Source organism: Megalops cyprinoides, chromosome 15 (genome assembly GCF_013368585.1).
Source record: "Megalops cyprinoides isolate fMegCyp1 chromosome 15, fMegCyp1.pri, whole genome shotgun sequence".
In the NCBI taxonomy this organism is placed as follows: Eukaryota; Metazoa; Chordata; class Actinopteri; order Elopiformes; family Megalopidae; genus Megalops; species Megalops cyprinoides.
In genome coordinates this window covers 5,210,625-5,221,309 of record NC_050597.1, presented here as the reverse complement: position 1 = coordinate 5,221,309, position 10,685 = coordinate 5,210,625, and positions in this window count along the sequence as shown.

Sequence of the window (10,685 nt, the reverse complement as noted above, 5' to 3'; positions counted from 1 at the left end):
TTAGGTGGGGGAAAAAAAAAAAAAAAAAAAAAAAAGCTTGGCAGTCCCCGAAACTTGGAAGTCTCTCCAGCTTTTTAATAATGGGTCAGGAATTCATTCAACTTTTACTGCTGTTGAGAGCGACTCAAACACTGTGTGTTGAGGAGTGCTGTGGAGATGGAAGATACGCGCAGTGTAGAATGTCGAATGAGAACAGAGCTTTTTTTTTTTTTCACAGGGCAGACTGAAATAGCACAGTTGTGTCCGCAAGGCCCGGATACTGAATTCTGTTTCCTCTCTCTTTACTTCTCAGCTTTCTGTTCCTATTACATGTGAAAGGAGGAGACATGTCTAGCATGTTCCTACAATAATGTGCTATTCAGTATCAGGGGTCAGATGGGCCAGTGGCATCAGGTTTAAACATCTTTTCCTGCTCCCAGAAAAAAAGATGTCAATACTTGATGCTGAGATTATTTTATTATTATTTTACATGTGTATCTATCTTAGTGCAAATATGAAGTTATCCGTAAAAAACGGTACACTTTAGAAAGCGGCACTTGGAAAGTTAGAAATGTAAGCTTCCTGTAAGTTGTCTTTAATGTGAAAATTTTAAGAGACAAAATGTAGCTTTGTTGTCAAATATTCGTAGTCAAATTATTCACCAACATAATGTCACAAGAGGTGCAAATATTTATGATGTACATGATTGTGGTATGTCAAAACAGTGTAAACATCTGTAAACTAGTGAGGCCAGAGCAGTCAACATACTGCATCTTAAGTAACGTATTTCATTCATTGATTTAGTGATTCATTTTATCATATTTATTAAATGGGTCATTTCTAAAATTATATCATGTGTGCTGTTCTCACGTAACATATGCATTCATATTTGCCTGTCCCTAAGGTCATTTGACACACAGCTAACAATCATGTCATTTATAACTGTCATTAATTCATTCATTGTGTGTAGAACAGCAGATAAGCTGGACAGTTGACCGTAATTAACATACATCCACACTGTCACAACTCTCTGCAGAGGGACATTAGTTCTTTCACACTATATATGTGACGTTACACACAACATCATTGCAGTTATAATACGGAGTGAAGGGCTGTGCTCACTTGTGAGAGAAGGGCTGGGCTGGGCTTGTGAGGAACATCTTTCAGTGGAAAAGAAGACAATGTCAGTCTGTCTCACTTGGACTATCTTTCTCCGTTTTTCATTTTGAGCATTTGGGTGCCTCTGATTATTGTCAATAAGCAGTTAACCCCTGTATGAAGTGTTTTATTATTATTAACATCAAAAAATAACATTAAACTTAATCAGTCACCCTTGGTAACATATAATTAATTAATACTGACGCTGGCAGATACTGCATACATCATCATTAACACAAATGTAAATGCAGACTGTGTAAGTAATTCTGTCGTCTTCAAGTAAACCCTTCATCCATGTGTTTGTTCTGTTCGTTTGTTGCTGTATTGTACGCCATGTAACGACAAATTAGTGGTTTGGCTTTTACTTCACTTTGCGGTCTTTGATCAGCTGTCTTCATGTGTTCCTGTTTTATTGTTGGTAAATGCTTCACAGAATGCTCAAAAGATGAGTAACCATGACCCGGGAGAGTGCTCCCTTCAGCTCTGACACACTATTAGTTTAGCTTAGGTGTGCTTTGATATTTTCCGGAGGATTGACATAAAAACGATGATTTGCAAGTCTACCATTTACCACCTACTTTGCACTTTGCAGCCGTTCCTAAAATAATTATAATCCGTGATATGGTTTTTTTTCAGTATCGTGGATCCCTCACTTCCAATCATATCCAGTCGTGTTTGGATAAATTGCTTCTGTGTGGTGCAGTGAGAGAGTGTTTAGGGGCATTGGGAACCGGGATGTTCACAGATACACTGATGTGATAGGAGCAGCCTGAACCAGCCACAGAGTGCTAACAGACAGCGTTAGTGTTAGGCCTTAAAGGTTAATCTCTGCATCGTCATTCATTGCTGCTTTGGCATTTATACTCAACTTACTGTCTCAAGGTTTTCCTCCGGTCCCCGGGCCTCACTGATGATCTCCTCACTCCTCACTGAATCAGACACTGTAATGCCCTCAGTAACTTTTCTAAATGTCCCCCTAGTCATAATACGTCTCATACACATGTAAGGGCAAGCTGCAGTTATTTAAACTTTCAGCGCAGAGATGACATTTAAGCCTCTTTGCTGTGTCACCTAGCGTCAGGTTCCATAGACCCTGCGCGCCATGTTAATCCTGATATGCATGTGGCAGCTTTAGGACCTTGGCAGCAGAGGCACTGCTTGGAGTCTTAATGTTACTCTGCGGAGCCATTACAAACCAGGATTTTCTGAAGGGCTGTTTAGCAAGAGCCGTTAAGCAACAAGGACTTGTCAACTGAAAATGATCTGTAGTTTACCTGACAATTATCTTTCAACACATATATGTAATTGAAGCTAGAATTTAACATTAAGTGTTCTGGAAAAAAAAAAAATCGATAAGTATTTAAGAAAAAACTGCAGGAAACAGGTTCAGTCGGGCATTCTAGGCAGACAGTAGTATAGTGGGCCTTACAAAGCAGATTCACGAATGTCAGGTACTTTCCAGCTTTTTAATTAGAATGTTCTAAATCTGTAGTTGTAAGTCCTTTTCTTTGTCGATGAATCAGTGAAGCCCGGGAAGATTCAGTTTCACCTTCCAATGACTGCTGCCGCATTTGTAGCATTTAAGCAAGCTCTATATTTTTAATTTATGTCAATTTTTTAAGAGATTACTGTTACTGCATTATAAGGATAAAGAGTGTAAAATGCTTGTTTTATTTATTTATTTTTTAAAATAGCAGACATACAGTATTTATTTTATATTATTTATATCTATATATCTAATATATAATATTTCCAAACGTATTTTAGGTGCATAATCAATAATGATTGTAGGAACAAATTTACACTAAAGATGGATATTAACATGAAATTTTTTGTCCATGGCAGGCCAAAATCTAATCTGAAAGATTTAAACCATGAAGTATCATTGTATTATATTGTCATAAATAGGCATAAGAACACTGTTCAATCTTGGAGTCTGTAGGCTTGCAAACGTTCCTCTTTTGAGAAGTCATAATAAAATGGATCTATAGCAGTTCCCCAGGACACACTGGATTGACAGTCAATATATTTCCCAAGATGTTCAAATCTGTAGCTGAATTTATTCGTAGGGGAGAAACTGCATTAAAAAGTGTAAAAATTAAGTTTTTTTTTGTTTTTTGAAAATGTGAAGGCAGGCATTTTCCCACGCCTCAGACTGTTTTTTTTATGGTCTGTTGGTGTAATACATTTGCATCACTGTAAAAAGTACCCACGCTGTGACCATTTCCTAAGTTTTTCTGTCATTCTTTCCAGGAAACTGTGTCAGTTGCAAAAGCAAAAAAAAAAAGATCAGGATATCAGGAAAGCGGTCCTCTGTGTATGGAATGAAAGCTTCAGTTCTTTGTATTATCCTTCCTAATCCCCACAATGCATTGCCATTGTGACTTTATCAATGGTGGCTTTTCATTGACGGTTTTTTTATTGTCCAAACTGTCCTTTTTGTGTGTGATCACTTCTAGATAAGCTCTCACCTGAATGGGACACCAACAGATCTGTCATGTTGCCATGTAAAGCATCTGAGCTGTCTGGAAGCATTTTAGCTTCTTTCAAAATGACGTCACAAGCCGTACAGGAAAAAAGGAGCAAAAGCCAATCATCCAAAATGACATCATATTACTCTAATCAATTATTTATTTAATGTTGCTAAATGGATGATCCCACAAACAGAAGTATCACAGAGAGGGATGTGTGTGAATATTTGATAAAGATTTGAATGGCACCACTGTAGCGATTAGGGGAGGTCAGCAGTTCATGTCAAGCGTTGCAGCTTGTGGAGTAAATGGCGATGGGTTGATATCACATCGGAAGTTGGGAGTAGGAGCTGTTGGCCATATTTGGAGATTGCCATGGGTACCGCCAGCAGAACCGCAAAACAAAGATTATGCCATGAAACGGGAATGCGTAGGAGGTGATACCACGCTGGGCCAAATCAAACCAGACCATTACAGTCAGATACGCGTCACAGTGCAGCCCAGAGAAACTGGCAGCACAGAGTGTACGTGCTCCAGCGCTAACTGCAGTCACGTCATTACTACAGGAACTCTGCTCACTGGAAGGAGTCCACATTTGACTCACACTTGATCTTTAAACCACGTGCAGCACTGTCCGTGTCTGTCATAACTGTTTTTCAAGCACTTAAATCATACTTTATCAAGAAATCCATGTTCCGGAGCAAAGGGAATGTATCCACTCGATGGTGTCATTAGTCAGCATTTCACGTGAAAGAGAACTACACAGTCTGAGCTGTCATTGGTGCATTTGAAGGGGCTGCATGCAAAGCATGTGGTCAGAGAATGGTGAGTTATTTTGACTACAATCGATACTCTTTATTGACTGTTCTGAGTTTCAACAAATGGTGTGGCATTAACTGTGTCCTTTTTGGCACCAATATAGGATACCTCTGCAGCTTCATACCAGTGTGGATTTCTGTTGTGGTCTGGAAAAGACCTTTCTATCTTGCCGTCTCTATTGAACTTTCATGCACTGATGGACAAGTTTTAGTTGCAGTTGAGTTTCTAGTCACCTACAGGGGGGGTGTTACATGAAGCAAACAAAGTACAACTTTGTTGCAAACGATAAAAGTTGCATCTAAGGTGCTTTGCGTAAGTTGCACCAACTAAGGTGCATGAAAGTTGACAGCAATCCAACTTCATGCAACTGGTTTCATGCAACAGCTAATCAATATGTAAATATTGTTTGCGTTTCACTGGAGAAGTTAGTATTCATCCATAATAACTCTTTTTTTGAACATGTTAAATCTACATGTTTCATGCAAGTCAAATAATCTAGAATCTAGAGTTAATTTGTATTAAGCTGTTGACAGCTGAATGTATAATTTTATGAAGACACAAGTAGTCAAGTGGTAAGTGAAATGTAAACATGAAAAACCTGGGCCTACATTAGATAGTTAAAAAAGTTGTTTGTAAAGACATCACACACAAGTGTATGCAACTTTAGTTGTGTGTAAGTTGCTTCACGTAACATCAGCCTTACAGAAAGTTACAGGAAGTGATGCGACCTTAACAGAAAGTCACAGGAAGCAGTCCAGTCCCTACATAAAGTCACAGAAAGTGGAGCGATCCTTACATAGAGTCACAGAAAGTGATGTAATACCCACAGAAAGTTACAGGAATAGATGCGATCCTTACAGAAAGTCACAGGAAGTGCTGCAGTTCTTACCGGTCTGAAGTCCTTATCATAGACCCATAGCTCTTACTGAGGATATACTGCATCATTTTCAACTCATGGTTTTACAGAATAACTATATATACCCCTGCTTAGGAATTACTTACTATGCAAAAGCAAGAGGATAAAAATATATTGATCACATGCCCCATTAATGTGTAGTTATGGGCAAGTTCGATTTAATACTATAAAAGAGTAAACATGAAGAATGCAAAGTCCACATTAATTCTGTGAATTGTGCTGTGGCAGAGCACGTATGTAACTGTAACAGCAGTGTTTTCAGAACTACCTGCATGCAATTTACTCTCATTTGCTTTAATTTTGCATTTTCGAAAAGTGGTTACTCAGTTGTTCTCAGATAATTATGATTTTGATTATTATGCCACAATGTAAATATGTTTTTTTTTTCCTGAAAACTGCAGTGTGTGCAACAATATTGCGTACCCGCGCCTCTGGAGAAATGTTCACACGGCTGCCGCTTTCACATACACGTGCAAGATTTACAGCCTGTTTGCTTTATATCGAAAGGATGATTTTAATGACATATACCGATACATGAGGTGTACAGGAAAAGTTTAGGTCAATATCGCTCCACTTTGAAAAATAGCCACTGCCGTGAAACATAATTGCACTAATAATAAGGACACCAGATGCACATGGTCAGCACTACCCTGCTTTGATTGCATGACCCCCTGACCTCTGGCTTTATTTGAGAGAGCCCTGGCCTCCTTGGAGGAGTCTCCAGCAGGTCCTGGTTATGAGGGATTATTGACTTAGAATTTATAAATATTTAATGTTCACATTAAAAAAATGGTGGAGCACAGCCATTAGAATTGAACAATAAAGATGCTCTCTGAGTGATTGAGCACTGTGAGCTCAGTGGTGGACAGCACCAGAGGAGAGCCCTTTGAAATGATCAAAGCTGCATGAGACTGCAGGAGTTAGCCAGTTTTTTTTTCTTCCTTCCATTGCACACAAACATGTGATGTATTTCAGAAATAGCCAGGAATCAAGAGGGTGTTTTCCATTTAATTAAGAAATCAAAAATCTTCTGAATTAACCAAAGCTGGGAATGTTACATTACATTGCATTACATGCATTTAGCAGACGCTCTTATCCAGAGTGACTTCCATCACAATAGAACATAAGTGTAACCATTCAATTTAAACAAGCAACAGTGTCAGACCAGGCTCGCAACACTCCCAGACCAGTGAGTGTGAGCATGACATTATTTAAGCCAAGCCAATGTTTTCCAGCGAACAGAAGATTGCTGTATATGTTTCTCCATCACCCCTTTTTTTAGTGTTTCCTCATTGGAAGCACTTGGATGCTACTGTATCATGGATAAGATGGTTTATTCAGGTGATATTCAAATAAAGGCAATTATACTCCCAGTGACCGGCCTTCTGTTTACCAGTGAAATTAATGTATTCAATAACAAATACAGCCCACTACGTGCTGTCCTGTGGTTTAATATTCATTATGAACATATATTACACAAAGTATCGCTGTTTCATATTCAATTTACTTTGTTATTAGTCTCACAACACAAATTTCAAATTATGAATTTCTGCAAAAACACTTTCAGCAAATAAACATCAGTATTGTATTTTCTCAGGACTATAAAGTAAAATAATTCTGTGAATTGTGGATCTGCTTGTTGATTAGGTTCATGAATTGCTTACAAACTTACAGTGTATTCTTCAGGACATGGTGACCACCACCAAATTAATGAAGTTACATGGCTGAAATATGGCTATATGACCAGAAGCCACTCCCACACTGACTAACTGATCTGTGTTTAGCCTATCTAGGCCTGGCTGAGAGGAATCTCTAGGTTCTATTTGTCCTTCATCCACCAAGTGTTTTTTTGTAACATGTTGAATGTAATATTCACATATTGATAGCTGCATTTATCACACACCTGCACTGTCTGAAAGGAGAAAAATGGCAATTTGATAAAGTCAAACTAATTGTGCAGGATGATATGAATGGTCCATCATTCGATAGCTAAATTCCTCACTAGCTGAAACATTGACCAGAGCTTCTTGTAGAAATTCCTGCATGATTCGGGGATGACTGTTGTAACATTTGTATACGGTTTGCTAGCCCTGCCCCTGGTCTTGTAACCAGGCTAGCACCAGACAGGTCTAAGGGCCACAGTTTCACCACTTGGTTTTCAGCTTGATAAAAAAAAAAAACAGAGTGGAAAACCAGGCACAGTAGCACCCAGGCCTGAAAGTCTAACTCTGGCAAAGGACATTACCAGCCACCACTGAGCCTAACAACTCTAAGTGCCCACAAATTAGTTTGTAATCTGATCCGAGGTGTTCATTATCCCTGGGGGACGGGTTGGGTTTTCATATGAAGAAGCTCCATCAGATGATAAAAGTCAAGCCCGCCGATTGTCTGGAAGAATATAAAGAAACCCAAACCCCTTAGTCCCATTCATTCTTTGTGTCAGCGGCGAGATAAGATGTGTTGTGTTAAGAGACAGATGTATGGTTATCGGGTGGCGAAGGTAAATAAGCACAAGGGCGTACATTCAAATATTGTTTTTTTTTTTTTTTTGACGTATTGACAAAGCCGCTATCGGCCAGTCTCATTATCTGTTGAAGCGTGAGATCTGAGCTTGCTGGTGATATAAGAAGCAGCAAATCACTGATACCACCTCTCTGCATTCTCTTAATTGTTTATATTCTGTGGGAAGATGATCGCTGAGGTCGTTGTCTTGATGAGAAATTGACATTTTCTGACCCGCCATTGGAGGCCATTCCGGAAGGTAGATAAGATGTATAGTTGTTTTAGAGGAGAGTAGCCATTCTTCTAGCGCCTTTATTTTGCTCCGTTTGACCCAGTAAATGAGTATGGATTTCACGAGGGCCTTTTCAGTATTTGAACTATAAAAGGCTCAAAATGACACCACCCCTTTATAGACAAAAGATAACCTTGCCCTTTGAATATATTGATTCTTTATTAACTAGACGGTTTAATGCAATGAAATGAGGCATTAGATTGAAGCCCATTTGAAGTGCTTTGAATAATCTTTTAAAAGCTCGCAGGATTTTGAAAAGGCTGCATTATAGTAATTGGCACACACTTTATAACTCAACTTTCTTGTAAAATACTGATTGGATCAATGAGATATAATGTTGTTTAAAAAAGGCATGGCTGTCATTATCTCTATGGAGATATTCATATGGAAAAGTAAAGAATTTATTTTCCTAAATATCATGGCAGGGATTGCATTAAATATACTATATTGTAGTGCTGATTTCAATAGAAAATCTTGGTTCTAATTCTAATTCTGTACAAGTACCTGAAGGACAGAATGATGTTCAGTTCGATAGAGGGAGCCTTGTAATCTCAAATATAGTTTTCTAAACACAATGAGAGAAAACAATTTACCATATTTACCAAGTTTACCATAGACAATCACTGGAGAATTGTAAATGTTCTGGTTTAAAGTAGGTTAATAACTTTAAAGGTTTTTAAAGTAGGTTAAAATTGTTGTGTTGTTTAGGGTGGTCGGAGTCATTTCAACCTCGGACATGGAAGTTGTGTGGCTAATAAACACACTTAACTACACATTTAGGTAGTTTTATCAATGAAGTAGCTTTAACTTCTGGAATATTGTTTTATATTTTAGAATGATGTCATGGTTTGTGCAGTCTTGGGCCGCATGTCTGTATATTCATATCACATGTAAAAAACGCTATCGGAGTTTCCAGTCTTCAGAGCCCATAACAGATATACATGGTTAGAACCAAAAATTTGAATACCATAATCAAAATCATAGTTGTTCTGTAAAACAGTAACATGCTTTTCGGCATATGCATCATATATCATATCATATAACATGATATAAGCTTAGTAGTGCTATAACATGCCTTTCATTGCCATTATTGTCAATGTCTCTGGCCTTGAGAACTGGCTCTGCTTTCGCCATGCAGCTTCCTCTCTTCTGAAGATCGGAACAGCTGAGGAGATTTCTGTCCAATCGCTTGGCAGTTCCTACCCTATTGCAGGTAGGAGTCTGTCAGTACCCTTGTAGTCTAATACAGGAGCCTGCTTCCAAATTGGGTGTGCTTTGGTTTGGGAGTTCTGTGATGATCAGTGACATGGCCGCCAGGCTGGTTCTTCAGGAGTTCTTGGGAAAGCATGCACGTGGGGAGTGAATTCCTCTTGCCATTCCCACCCAAAAAGCCCCTTGCGCTGAGGCTGTTCCCAGGCCATATCCAGCTAAATAGCTCCTGAAGGTGATATTTCTATGTGCTCTCTGATTCCATCCCATGAATGAGTCACTCAGACTTGCTGAAGATACTGCATGTCTCGTACCTGAAACATATGTCCACTTACACAGCTGCCACTATGTTTTCCAGTAATTAGTTAATGAATAGACCACAAATAATGAATGTCACCTTGGCTACTCTCCATGCAACCCCCATAATTCCCTTCTGTATTTACACCAATCACAACATCCATATGAATTTCCTTGCAGCAAAAGGGCCTTCTCAAAAATGCCATGGTGCCTCAACTACTAGCAGCTTCTGTGTACAATTAGTTAGCATTTGGACTGTGGCTCCACAAGCTTTGCTGTGCTCTTTTGATCAGGCACAGATGGGCCACCATGTAGGGTCCTGCAGCAGCCATTTTCCCCAGGCTCACACAGAGAGGCTAGAATGGTGGTCATTCACTTCAGTAAGGAGCACAGGCTAAAGCCACAGGTTTTCACTGAGATGCTATGGCAACACGCCTGGCTTGCACTAGCTTGGAAGGGCATCATAACATGTGTCCGCCGGATCTTCAGCTGTCCTGGTTGGATATGAAGCCCTGCAGCCTAAGACCTTACTATCCCAGGTTAGGCAGTATGACTGAAGTAGACAGAGATCCCTACAAACCTTACAATGTATTCCATCTAAAACAGAAAGGAGGTGGACTACATTATCCACAATGACATGCCATGCCTCCACTGCAATCATCCCCTAGAGGTGTTTATCTGTAATCCGCTACTGTTCATGGAGGCAGGTCAAGCCATTAGACCAGAACAGGCTGGCTTGTGTAAAGGTACAAAAACTATAAGTTCTGGGGAAGAGTGTGCTGCAGCTATGTAAAATACCACTGAATATACTGGAAAGTATATGCATTTGGTGTAATGAAGTAAGCCCTGAATCAGAAGTCAAGGGAATTGTCTGATGCTGAAAAAAGGGCTTGGCCACATAGTGAGGACCTTATTCTGATGGTAAAATAGAGTCATGTATATTATGGTCAGTACAGAGAGAAATATCAGATTCAAACGTGTATGTCCTAGACTTGTCCTGATTTGCAGAAAACATTCAAAATCAGTCAAAATAAAACAGTCG